Raw genomic sequence first — 12,544 nt, forward strand, 5'->3', positions numbered from 1 at the left:
GGGGTATCTACAAGAGGATGAGACTGGCATTTCATTCCTTGATTGAATGGCTACTTAGCAGATTTGCTGATCTGCCCCTAACATACTGTGGCAGAGGGAAAAAGAATTTGTGAATATTGGCTATGATCCTGGATGAGTATAAAAGATGAGTCCCTCAGTTGCCTGGGGGCCTGAGAGTTTGCCACAAATTGTAGATGATCCTGGGAGCTACAGGTTGTTGAGATCACTGCTTCATGGAGGGCAAGGAGATGCACACATCAGGGGAATGCAGCTTGAGACCCCCAGCTCAGAGTCCACTGGTAGATGTGGCTAAATATGGCAAAGAACTCCTCAGGCTAATTAGCTGCACGAGCCCTTGCCAGGGGCCACGTGCAAGTTAGCACTTGTTCACTCTACACCCAAGACAATGGGCTGGAACAGCAGTTGGAGCTAACCAAGTAGAGGATGGAAGCCAGCCAGTTAAAGGAGACATTTGCGCTTTTCACACCTCTCTTACCCCCCCCCCCACCACAAACACACCCGAGGAATGAGCATCTAAAAGAAAGAGGAAGATGGGCTGAGAGTCAGGTGCTCCCACTACCCCATATAGTTTTACCCTGTGTTTAGGAAAGAGAAGGCAATTTTGGATCAAATTTGGAGTTGAAGTTTCATAAGAACAGGACAGGAAGAAGATGGTTTTTGTTTTAATAACCAAAAATGGCTATAACTACATGCACTCTAACCCAGTAGTCATTGGGGGAAACATTACCCAACAGTGAAAAGGAGGGAGCCATGGAGAACATAATACAGTTGGTGTCAGTTCTTAGAAAATAAAATTCTTTAATGTTCATAAGCCAGAGTTGAGATTTCTCAGTAAACTGTTCACATGGACATCTGTTAGAAGTGTTATTTCAGAATGCTGTTTTGGCTTGTGAATGGGTTTCAAGAATGCATCTAATACAGATATCTGCTAGTAGATGCAAGAAACCTGTTAGTAACCAAGTGCGATGGGAATGGAGAGGAGAAAGAGATGACTTCCACATGGAGACCCCCGTGGGCTCTCCCAGCACTGGGTAAGTTGCCAGATTGAGCCCTGATGAACTGCCAGCTTCCACTCACTCTGACCAGCATAGAAAGGCAATTCTTCAACTTCCTTCCTTCAGTTCAACCCAGTTCTGTGCTTATCCTTTCCCCTACCCCTAAAATGCACTTCTGCATTGAAAGCTAACAACTGACATTTATTGGCCTTAGTTTTCTGGTTAGAATGGAAGAGGGCAGGGCTGTCTCTCTTTGGTTCTGTCGTTACAATGCTGCTCACTGAATGCATTTGGGATAATATAAAGAATTAGAGCTACAGGGTGCATGTTTTTACATGCATAGTCTTGAATATACTTCAGTTTTTGGGGGGAGCAGCTTGGACTTACAGCTGGACAAATTGGAAATAAAATTCTAACTCTGCTTTCTTCAGAAAACGCAGTTAATTTCTTTCATCTAATGAGACTGAGGTAATGGAATTACAATGACATTTCAGTGAGATGCTATATCTAACTGCCCAGCACTGCCTGCCTCCTTGAGCACCTTGATAAACGTTAAGTTCTTTCCAGACCCTCCACATGCTCAGCATCTGGTGGGTGCAACAGAAGGTGATCAAGAATTACTTTCCAGCATGAGTTCTAGCCCTGTCTCAGGGTTGTTAGGCACAATAATCCATTCCAACTAGCTTGAGAGGAAAGGGGGTTTATTTTAAGAGCCCGGGAGAGTCTCACAGACTGGTTTCCTGTGTGTGACTCTTGGCTTGTAAACACCCCCGTCCCTCACCCCCACTTCGCACCGCCAGTAACAGATGCTGGGATACGTGACTCGGTCTTGTGATGATGCCACTCCAGCTCTGATTCTACACGACTCTGCACATCAGGTCCCAAAAGTTAGTCCAGTCAATGTTTCAGTTCTCTCATTTCAAATTTCTTGGAGGGAGATCTTCTTGCTCAGATTTAGTCAGGATTTGGTCAAAACTGTAAACCCGCCACCTAAACCTACCTCGACAGCATGGCTGGGGGAGAAAGAAAACAGCCTTAATGAAGGGTGTGGTTGGCCAGGAAAGAACTCTCTTCTCCCCCACAGTCACTGTGATAGAATGGGATTTGTTTTTCATTCTTTAACTAAGGAGACCAGTCAGGATGAGTCTCCAGAGCTCGTACTGACTATGAAAAACCATGAGGAATACATTTTACAATCAATTAAAAATTTCTACTTAAAAAAACACATCATTTACTACGTGCCAGGGACTATCTCAAGAGTTCTACAAATATTAACTCATTTAATCCTCCACCTGGCTGAATGACCCCAAATTTCACAAATTTCATTAAAGGCACAGAGCGGTGGAGTGATTTGCCCAAGGACACAGAGCTAGTCGGCAGCAAAGCCAGGATGTGAACTCAGGCAGTTTGGTGTGCAGAGTTCACACTTCAGACCACAGTATGAGGCTGCGGCTCCCACTAAGACAGCCAGTAAATGCTCTGCAAGGCTGCGTCTCAGACCAAAGACGCCAACAGGTTTACTTATGACCCAGCGATGTGAGGCTATTACAACGTGTGACCATCCTCTCAGCATCTTCAGAGGTGATCCACTGGAGGCTAATGCCCACCTCCTGCTTGTCTTTTATCCTTGTCTGGGTCAATGGGTGTTCGCGGGAGCTCTGTGTTACACTTGGTATTACCTTGAAAGGGTTACACATGCTAATGGTTCGCTTCTGCCCTCATGTTTTTCAAGCCTTCTCCCCTCAGTAACGTTTTCCATTTTCTAACAACACTTTAAATTCCATTTCTATTACTTGAATATCAGGCACAATTATGCCATTTTGAGTTTCTCCTTTACAATTAATGCAATCATATGACACATCACTAATGCCAACCAGGAGTCTTATCATAAAATAGTATAAATTATCATATTTCTATATACATTTGCAAAATGTCTTATCAACATTCCAATCCTGTATACATTTTTATTAGGAAACATTTTCTGTGCTGGATTTCTGAAACTGTTACTAACAGCCAAACTAGATCAATGTTCATGGCTGCTTCTCTTACAGAGGAAGTCTGATTGAAATTGGCAACTTAAATCAGGTTACGTGAGATTTTTTAGCCAATCAAAGATCTTTGAGCTACCAAAACCATTCATAAAACTATAAGGCCATTTTCTCATAAAGCTATATAGATAGATAGACTGATGTATAATATCTATAATTTTTCATATAGATACTATTATATAATCAACATATAGCTATGTACATAATGAACCATTTTATATGTAAATTCTGGGACTTAGTATTGAGAATATTGGGGGAATTCTTTAGATAATGACCTGGAAAAGGCATTGGCCAAAAGTTGCCCAAGTGCCACAGATCACTGATTGTGCTTTGGTTTAATACAAAAATGGGTATATAATCATGAAGATTGTTCCAGAGGATCAGTGTAATTTTAACAACCTGGGTAAGTCACAATTCCTCTGCTTCAAATCTTCTGTCTGCTAAATGAGGATAAAAATATCTCCCTAGGCACAAGGTGGTTGAGAAAGTGACCCAGAAGTAAGGGCTCTCTGTCATATTCAGCTCTGTCTCAGCGTCCTCTTTTTTGGTGTCCCTCTTCCTTCTGATGAGACACCCCTTCCTTAATTCTGATCCAGCAAACACTTAATGGGTGGTGTCACCTGCTGAACACATAACTTGTGACTTACTATTTGCCATTTTGTAAGAAGATACAGGAAAGTGCCTCCTGCTCAGCCTCTGGACTACAAACTCCCAGGGAAGAATGGAAGGTATTTCTCACTATCTTCTTCTCACCTCTCAACTCAGGAGGATAAACAGGACTTTTTGTTTCTAAGGTTGAAGCCCTTCCTGTAAGCCACTGAGCTCTCTTCTATTATTGTAGAAAGGGACAGCAAAATGGGTTTAGTTCAGAAAATAAGAAGAGGGGAAAGGAGGAGGAAGGAAAACAGAGCAGGCTCTGGGTCCGTGGGCTAAGTCATATGGGAATCATTACTAGGGTTGTTAACCCAGGTCTAGTATGGTCCAAGATGTGCTAGGGCTCATGGACCAGGAAAGGATTTCTGAGGGGGCATTGGGCGAGTGTCCTGGAGCACTGGTCAGACACGTGGACCCACACCCACTGAAGCCCAGGAGCACTCACCCCTTGTATGTGTCCTGCTGTCCCTGTACTGAAGGGTCTTTGTCTACTACACTTCTAGTCACAATGGTGTAGGTCCCTACATTTCAAGATGCCACTAGATGATTTCCCACTTGCACAAGAGCAAGTACCCCAGGGTGGGCCAGCTTCATGAATGCACCGTCTGTGCAGGACCCCCAACTCAGAAGGGTCCCACGCTTGGTGTAATGCTCTGCTGTTGCCATCCTGAAATTCTTAATAGTTCTATCACTGGGCTTGTGTTCTGTAATTGAAGTCCAGTGGGACAGTGGAGCATGTGCGTGAGCAGAGAAGATGCTGCAGTATACATGTCCACTGTTCACTGATGCCCTGTTCACACAGAGCATTCCTGTGACCCATGGGACAGAGGAGTTCCATGAGACTCAAAAGACTACAAAGGAAGAGAGTGACATCCATGGCTGAGTAAATGGCGGTCCTGACATCCCACTTCCTATTTGAATCAGAATCTGCTTCCAAAAGCAACATGTATGGACCTGGAAATTGTCATATTAGGTGGAGTAAGCCAGAAAGAAAGAAAAATACCATATGATATCACTCATATGTGGAATCATGGGAAAAAAGGATACAAATGAACTTATTTACAAAACAGAGGCAGACATAGACATAGGAAACAAACTTATGGTTACTAAAGGGGAAAGGGGGTGGGGAGGGATAATTGGGACTTCCAGATTTCCAGATACTAACTACTATATATAAAATAGATAAACAACAAGGTCCTACTGTACAGCACGGGGAACTATATTCAATACTTGTAATGGCCTATAATGAAAAAGAATATGAAAAGGAATATATATATGTGTGTGTGTGTGTGTATGTATAACTGAGTCAATATGCTGCACACCAGAAATTAACACAACATTGTAAAATCAACTATACTTCAATTAAAAAAAAAAGGAACTCGCTGCCAACAGAGAAAGAAGGAGATGATGTCCTAGAAACACCAAGGAACACTGTGGTGTTCTATCTTACCCATGTTACTTCCCTGTATTAGACAACCACTTGGGCTAAACATGATGACGTCGAAGGAAAGAGAAAGACAGGGGAACATATAACTCTTTTTCCTTTCAGTGTTTCCTTACCCATTTTGTAAGCTGAAGATGGAAAGCACTGGTAGAATGTGATCGTATCAAGCAAGAAGCAAAATAAAAAGGGTTGAGGTAGTTTCTTGCAGCATTTCCACCACTCTGATAAGAATGAAATACATATGCATGTATGAGCTAGGAAATACAAATTGTGTCATTTCAATGATTTCACGTACAAGTTAAATGTTCTTATTTGCATTTAAAAGTGGAAATGCACAATATAAGATGAACAGTAAAGTTCACGTCAATAATTTGAAATTTTAATTTTTCTTTCCTTAGAGTGACAAAAACACCATAACAAATCGAGAGAAAGAGGCTATAGAAGAAATGGAAAAAGCTTTCTGTTTTAGCATCTTTAACATCATTTTTATTCTGAACTGGACTGCACAAATTATGGACAAGGAACCCTGGGTTTTAAGTTGCACTTGGACCTGCAAATTTTGTAGCCATCTCTGACCCTAGGGTCCCTCCAAGGCACTCAACTGGGTTGGGAGGAACATGAGTACTGGTATTTGGGGGACAGGCTGGGATGGCAGGGCACTCTGAGCTGGGGTCCGAGGGATTAGAGGCAGATTTGCAGCCAAAGGGCAAGCTTTCCTTACCAAGAGAAAGGATTTGAACAAGAAGGGGAACTTGACTGAGTGAATAGGATGGAGACAAAGATCTTTACTCAATGTTGAAAATGACTGTGGTGAGGGATTTGTACTCTTGAAGAGTTGTGAAGGACCGGCCTAGGCTATGAGGTAAAGGTTTTGAGGCTGAAGCTGCTGTGTCTCCCCAAGTCAGAGCTGTTGGGGAGCTTGGGTGGCATCTGATGCTGGTGTGAAGGCTTGCTCAGGTCTGGGAAAATCAGAGCATTTGAGAGCTGGGAGGGATCTCCCTGGGGATTACCTACCTCAGCTTTCTATCTTAAACACGAGGAAACCAAAACTCTGAGCTTAATGTGGAGAAAACCTGAGCTCTACCTAGTTTTCTTTCTAAGTAGATGTGCAACCTTGGGCAAGCCACCTACCATGCCCAAGTCTCTATTTTCTTAACTTTAAATTGAGGAGGTTACATTATAAGTCTTTGAAGGAGATTGGTCTAAATCTAAGAGCCTAATATGTTTGTATGTATTTGTCTGTTTTCAATTTTAAAATATTTTATCGTGTGACTTTTTTTCTTTTTTTAATTGAAGTACAGTCGATTTACAATGTTGTGTTAATTTCCAGTACATAAAAGGCTAATATTTAAATGTGTCACACTGACCCCAGGTATCTAGATTCATTTAAGTCTCATGCTACATGGCATATTCCACCATTGAAATTAGACATGAACCTCTATGCTGCTTTTTTAATAAAGTCTTCTTTAAGATAAAAGGCATACTTGATAGGAGTGTGTGCTAGAGTCCTGAAACTTTGTGCTCTATTTCACAGGAAGTCCAGCTACAACCCCAGTTCAGTTGGTGGCATTTTGTCTATAACGTGTGCAGTTCTATAGCACGAAATAATAAGAAACTGTGAGCCTTCCCTGCAAACTTCACCTTATAAGTCATATTTTATGAAGGTAATATTTATAGTTATTACAATGCTTCCTTCTCAAGAGAACGGGAAACCATTAACTCTAATTTCCACAAGAAGTGAGGTAGTTGTGGTAATTTTGGTCAAATATCAGCAGAATTAGGGATTCTGTTGGTCTCTGTGGGAAACCAAATAACGAACTTCATAGACCATTCATCTGATGTGCTGTGGTGAGGGTGAAGGAATAGGTCTGGAATGAAGGCTAATTTGCGTAATTGGCCAGTTAATAACTATCACTTTTATGGTCAAAACAAGAAGGAAATGGGCCGGAGGTGTGAAGGAGCTTTGCCAGAGGTTGAATTGGTATTTCTAAGGCACCCATCTTTGTTCTGGGATGACAAATAACTCTTCAAGCCTGCCACCAAAGCTTACTCCTGAGCCCTGACTATTTGTCTCAGTTTTGAATTTGGTTTTGTCCTGAGGTCATGACCTTCTGAACTGGAAGGCTCCTAATTTATTTGGAAGCCATGGCTCTGCCTCCTTCTGTGTATGCACGACCACACCTTTACCCAGCTGTGGTTTCTATCAAGGATGAACCAGTGTCACCCAGAGCCGACAGAATGACCATCCTCAGAGTCCTTGCAAACCCTAGACATAGAAATTTATAAATGTGAAGCTCTCCACTTTTACCATTCTTCTCTAATGGCTATTCTCATGGGAAAAACAAATTGGCAAAAGTTCAATTTTTCAATATAAGTTCTTTCTTTAAAAAGTAAAATTACGATTTACTTAAAGTATGCAATGATTTGGCACACAATTGTTTATAACACATATATGAGTTAGTTTTCCAAAGTGGTCTTGGATGTTGTACAGATTAAAACCAGTACTCATTGAAGAAATTATCCCCATTTGATAATTGTTTTTTACATTCACAAACATTTCTTTCTTTCTTTTCTTTTTTTAAAAAAATAAGATCTGGACCATCCACTAGAGTTAGCAGATTGAGCTTCGTGACTCGAAGGAGACAACAGAGAGAGAAAGACCGTGGGACCTCAGAAGAGGTGCCGCTTCAGGCATTGTGGTCTTTGAGAGGTGATGGAGAATCGTGGCTTCCTCACCTTCATGTCATGACCTAGACTCACTGTCAACTCCCTGCAGCCTTTGTTCCCAGATTTGTCCACAAACTCTCTTTTTTGTATCAACACCTGCTCAGTATTGACTTCTTGTCCTGCTGCTAAGCTGACCTGGGGTTTTGCCCTGACTGCTCCAAATTCCATTTTTCACTTTGGACACTGTTTTAGCATCAGGCCTTAATCTCCACCGGCCTCCAAGACTGGACTGTTGCTTGTTTGGGTTTCACTCACTTCTTGCCTGTCATGTGATATTCCAGTTGCTAGAACTGGAGAGTCCCCATTTGTCTCCCTACTGATAGCCTTTCCTTTTCAAATCTTGGATGCTGGTTGTGGTGGCGCTAGGGGATATTGGAGGAAAACACTGTTTTCCTCAACTCATTCTCCCTGGAACACACTTCTTAGATGAGCTTTAGTTGCTGGGAGAAATGTCTTTTTTTACCCTATGACGATCTCATAAGGCTGCTTTCTTTGGTTTCATTTAAAAATGAGAGTTCACTGGCTCTACTGTGAAATGAATGAAGGTTAGAGGCAAGTCAAGTCAAGGAATTCTAAAGAAATAAATGAATAAACCAATGAAAAAACACTTCAGGCTAACTACAGAAATGTTACGCTATTAAAGCTACAGTTAAGTGAGATATACAGATGGTATTGTGTGTCTATTGTGTCAAATCCTACAAATCAAAAACAGCTGAATTTAATAGGTATGGCAGGAAATTCTCCTTTATTTTTTGTGCAAATGAATTAAGGTTTGTGTAGCATGAAAACAGATCGGTATCTCCCAGGGTGGAAAAGGTGTATTTATGATTCATCATAGTACTTAAGAGCACAGTGTCAGGAGTCAAAACCTTGGGTCCTGAACCTGGCTCTGCCACTTATTAGTTGTGGACCTTGGGCAAATGTCCTCATCTGGAAAATGGAAACAACAGCAGTACTGACCTCAGAGGGTTGCTGTGAGTTTTAAATGAATTAATATGTGTAAAGTGCTTCGTTCCATGCCCCGCATATAGTAATTACTTAATAAATATCAACTGTCACCATCATTATTATCACATACGGGATGAGAAAATAGAGGAACACTGGAAGTTTTTCTTTTTTAAGTAATGGGAAGGCTTTGGGAGATGAAGAAGAGGAAGATAACAAAGTAAAATTGAGAAACGTGTATTTCCGCTTGCCTTTTTTTGAAATTCACAAGTAATTTCAAGGGTCGAAATTATTTAAAGTAGTTTTCCCTGGCCGAGCATAGAGGGCCGTCAGGTTCACCAGGCATCCCATTCTATGAAGATTGTAATTACTATTAAGTTGGCATTAAACCAATCAAATGAGCCTGACCCAGCAGCCAGACATTGCTTTTCAGTATCTTCATGTTCTTAAAGAAAAGCCCCCTAGTTTTTGGTAATCTAGTATGTGCATGGTGCTTCAGATATTCTATCAAGCAAGGGCAGTCAAAACCCTAAAATTTCAAGCATTCTCATAAGTTGCATCAGCCAGCCCAGGGCAGTGGCTGAAAGGTGGAGGAGGGAGGGAAAGAAAAAAAAGAGAACGCTTTATAATAGGGGGCTATTATTTCCTTTGTCATATTTTGGTTTCTTTAAAATTGTTCAGTTGCATTTAAGTCCCCAAGAGCCACAAAAATTATGTCGAACAATAGCAGGGATTTGTGAAAAGATTCCTTAGATAACATTTGAAAAACACAAGCAAAGCCCTTGAACTTTTTTGCATCCAGTACATCTGACAGGCTTTGTGAGCTGCAGCCACCTGCAAGAGTTCTAAAATGGATGCTTTTATAAAACAGAGACTTCTCAGAATTGATGTGTTAATATCATTCTCTTAATTACTTGACATCTGACCTAAGTAGCAGTAATAAGATGATTTCAGCCAAAGCGAAAGGGACCGTTGAGACTGTCATTCACATATTTTTGGCGACACACACAAAAAAAGGACAGCTATTGAGGAAAAAACATCTTGTGGTATCAGTGAGACAGACTGTCTACCCAGCTGAAGTTCACTCAATAATTACTTCATGCACCACTCCACTTTTCCTGTGTACATTGGCTTAGATTTCCAACAATACAAAGAATTTACTTACCATTTACATTTACCATGTGGTATGAGAAGACGATAGTTTGGGTAGGGGGTATGGAATCTTGAAAGGGAAATATATTAGAGTGATTTTGTTTATGGGGATTTTTAAAAGCAAGAAACAAAACATACAGAAATAAATGTTGATTTAAAAAAAATAATCCCTGGGGAGCGGGGAGAGAAAAACTTCAAATAATGGAAACTTCATTAAAAGACAGAAATTAGAGGTCTGAAATCCAAGATAAATCAGTAGCTTCTACTAATCAAACCAAGGTTCCCTATGAGGGTCACGTTTATTTGCTCATTTTTCAGCCCAAGACAAAGTTTTATTTCCTATTTGTCTTTCTCTTTTTTCAAACTGTCAACACTGCGAAGCCATACAGCTGTGGGTAAAACAGCTGTGTGATGTTCTGCCTCCCACATCGTCAGCCAAATTAGCTGCTCAGTTTTTTTTTTTTTTTTTTTTTTTTTTTTACTGGTACTGATGGGCTAGAATGCCAAGGGCTGAAGGCCGACTTCTGTCCGTTAACTCTGTGTTTCTCATGCGCCTCTCTTTAGGACCTCTCTTTTTGATCATCTTTCCCTTCCCTTATATGCTTTCAGCCTTTTTTCTCTGCCTTTTTTTTTTTTTTGGTTATAGAAAGATTATGATCAGTTTTGATTTCTGATTACTTCCTTAATAAGTAGCTCGAGGCACAACCATGCACTTAACAATCCCCCTTCCTTTTTTTGGATGGCTACGCAGTACCGCTGTGTGGAAGAACCACGCTCCATTTAACTATTTTCATACTTAACCATGAACAACTGCGTGATGATTATCTATTCACAAATCGTTATCTTCATTTCTGATTCTTTTCATCAGGATGCCTAGAAGTGGCACTGCTGGGTGAAAGGCTATGAGCATTTTAAAGGTTTTTGGTGCATCATGACAAGCTGTTTCCTTTCTGGATCTATGAGTGTAGGAGAGTCTGAGCCATTTTTAGTACATCCCACATGGGAGAGAAATGTGTTTTCTTTCTCTTTTCGATGTGATATGAGGGCCATATCAGATCTCAGAGTAGTGTTTGCCAACCGTACGTGGTGTTAAGCATCCTCCAGGGTGCTGGTTACCAGTAGGGGTGTTTGGTGCCCTCACCTAGGAGGCCGACTCAGACTTAGCACGTTAGCAGGCTCTTCGGGGCATGCTTAGGGTAGGGAAAGGGGGGTGGCACTCCCGGAGAGCTGGAGTGAGCGGAGTTGGGAGAGGAAAAGCAAGTGGTGTAAGGCACTCAGGATTGTACCTCTGAGGTAGAAACTGTGAACAAAATGTTGGGACAGTGTCTGTTTCAGGCTGGACCTAAAGAGAGGCTGGGAGAGAGAAGAGGTGTGGTGAGGAAAGAGGTGATGTGGAAGGTAGGCATGCAAGAAGGGCAAGGTCAATGTGAGGGAAGGCTTCCTGGAGGAGGTGAGCTAAGCTGGCTGATAGCTTGCTTAAGGATTATTCTCCAGTGGTTGAGTGTTTACATGTTTGAAATGTCTCCAATTATACTGCAGGTTCTTATTTTGGGCAAAGGCTGGGTGTGTAATGTGTGTGCTTATCCCTATATATGCACACATATATACATACGTTTCGCCATAAAACCTCATATGTAGTATGATTTCATTGGATAAGAAATACAAGAATACAGCCGCCCTATAAAACCTTAAAGCATTGCAGATAAGTCTAAAATTATCTATAGCCTTCGTTATCCAACCCATACCTCCCACCCTCCGAGGTAACCACTGCGACCATCTAGGTATATGCACTTGCATAACTTTTTCTGTACACCTACATCCATACATATGCGTGTATAAAATATACAGAATAATTGTAACTGTGGGCACATTGCTTTGCAGCTTGCTGGAGGGAGGGGCGATGGCAGCATTTTGGCCTTAATTTTATTAATAAATTTAATAAAAAGTAATTCTAACTTTGTTTAGCCTTTTTCTGGATTTCAAATTAATTTTTAATTGCACAGTTAATATGAGATTTTAAACAACTTTTAAATTGTTTAAATTTACAAATTTAAAATAACAAATTTTTAGAAAGAAAGAAATTGAAGATAAAGCTACATTTTTCTTTGTCCGTCTCCTCAATCCTGCTCCCCTCTCCTCCCTTCTAGAGGCAGATCTGTAGCCATTTTGGAGGGCATCCTTGACAGTGGTCGTGTTTGCTGCCTTCTCTGTATCTCCCCAATTCCTCAACATCTAACTGAAGTCGCTGTAGTTGTAGAGTCTTGGAACCTAAAGGACATTTCAGATTATCCGGTCCAGCCTTCCATAGTATGTACAGAAATCAATCAAATGCCTGGTTTCAGGTCTCACTAATTACCTTGGCCTTGGTTTTTGTGATCCTCAGCCAGGGTGCTCTTCACTTTGCCAATCCATGTAACTTCTAGCAAGTTTTGCACATATGGATTAAAATGAAAGCATCCTGAGTAGCAACTTCATTCACAAAGAGTCTGGGAAATCCTCTCTTTGACCAAGAGGTAGGCTCCGGGGAGGAAAGACTGAGACACCTAACGTCAAGTCTG

This window comes from Vicugna pacos, chromosome 5 (genome assembly GCF_048564905.1).
Source record: "Vicugna pacos chromosome 5, VicPac4, whole genome shotgun sequence".
Lineage (NCBI taxonomy): Eukaryota > Metazoa > Chordata > Mammalia > Artiodactyla > Camelidae > Vicugna > Vicugna pacos.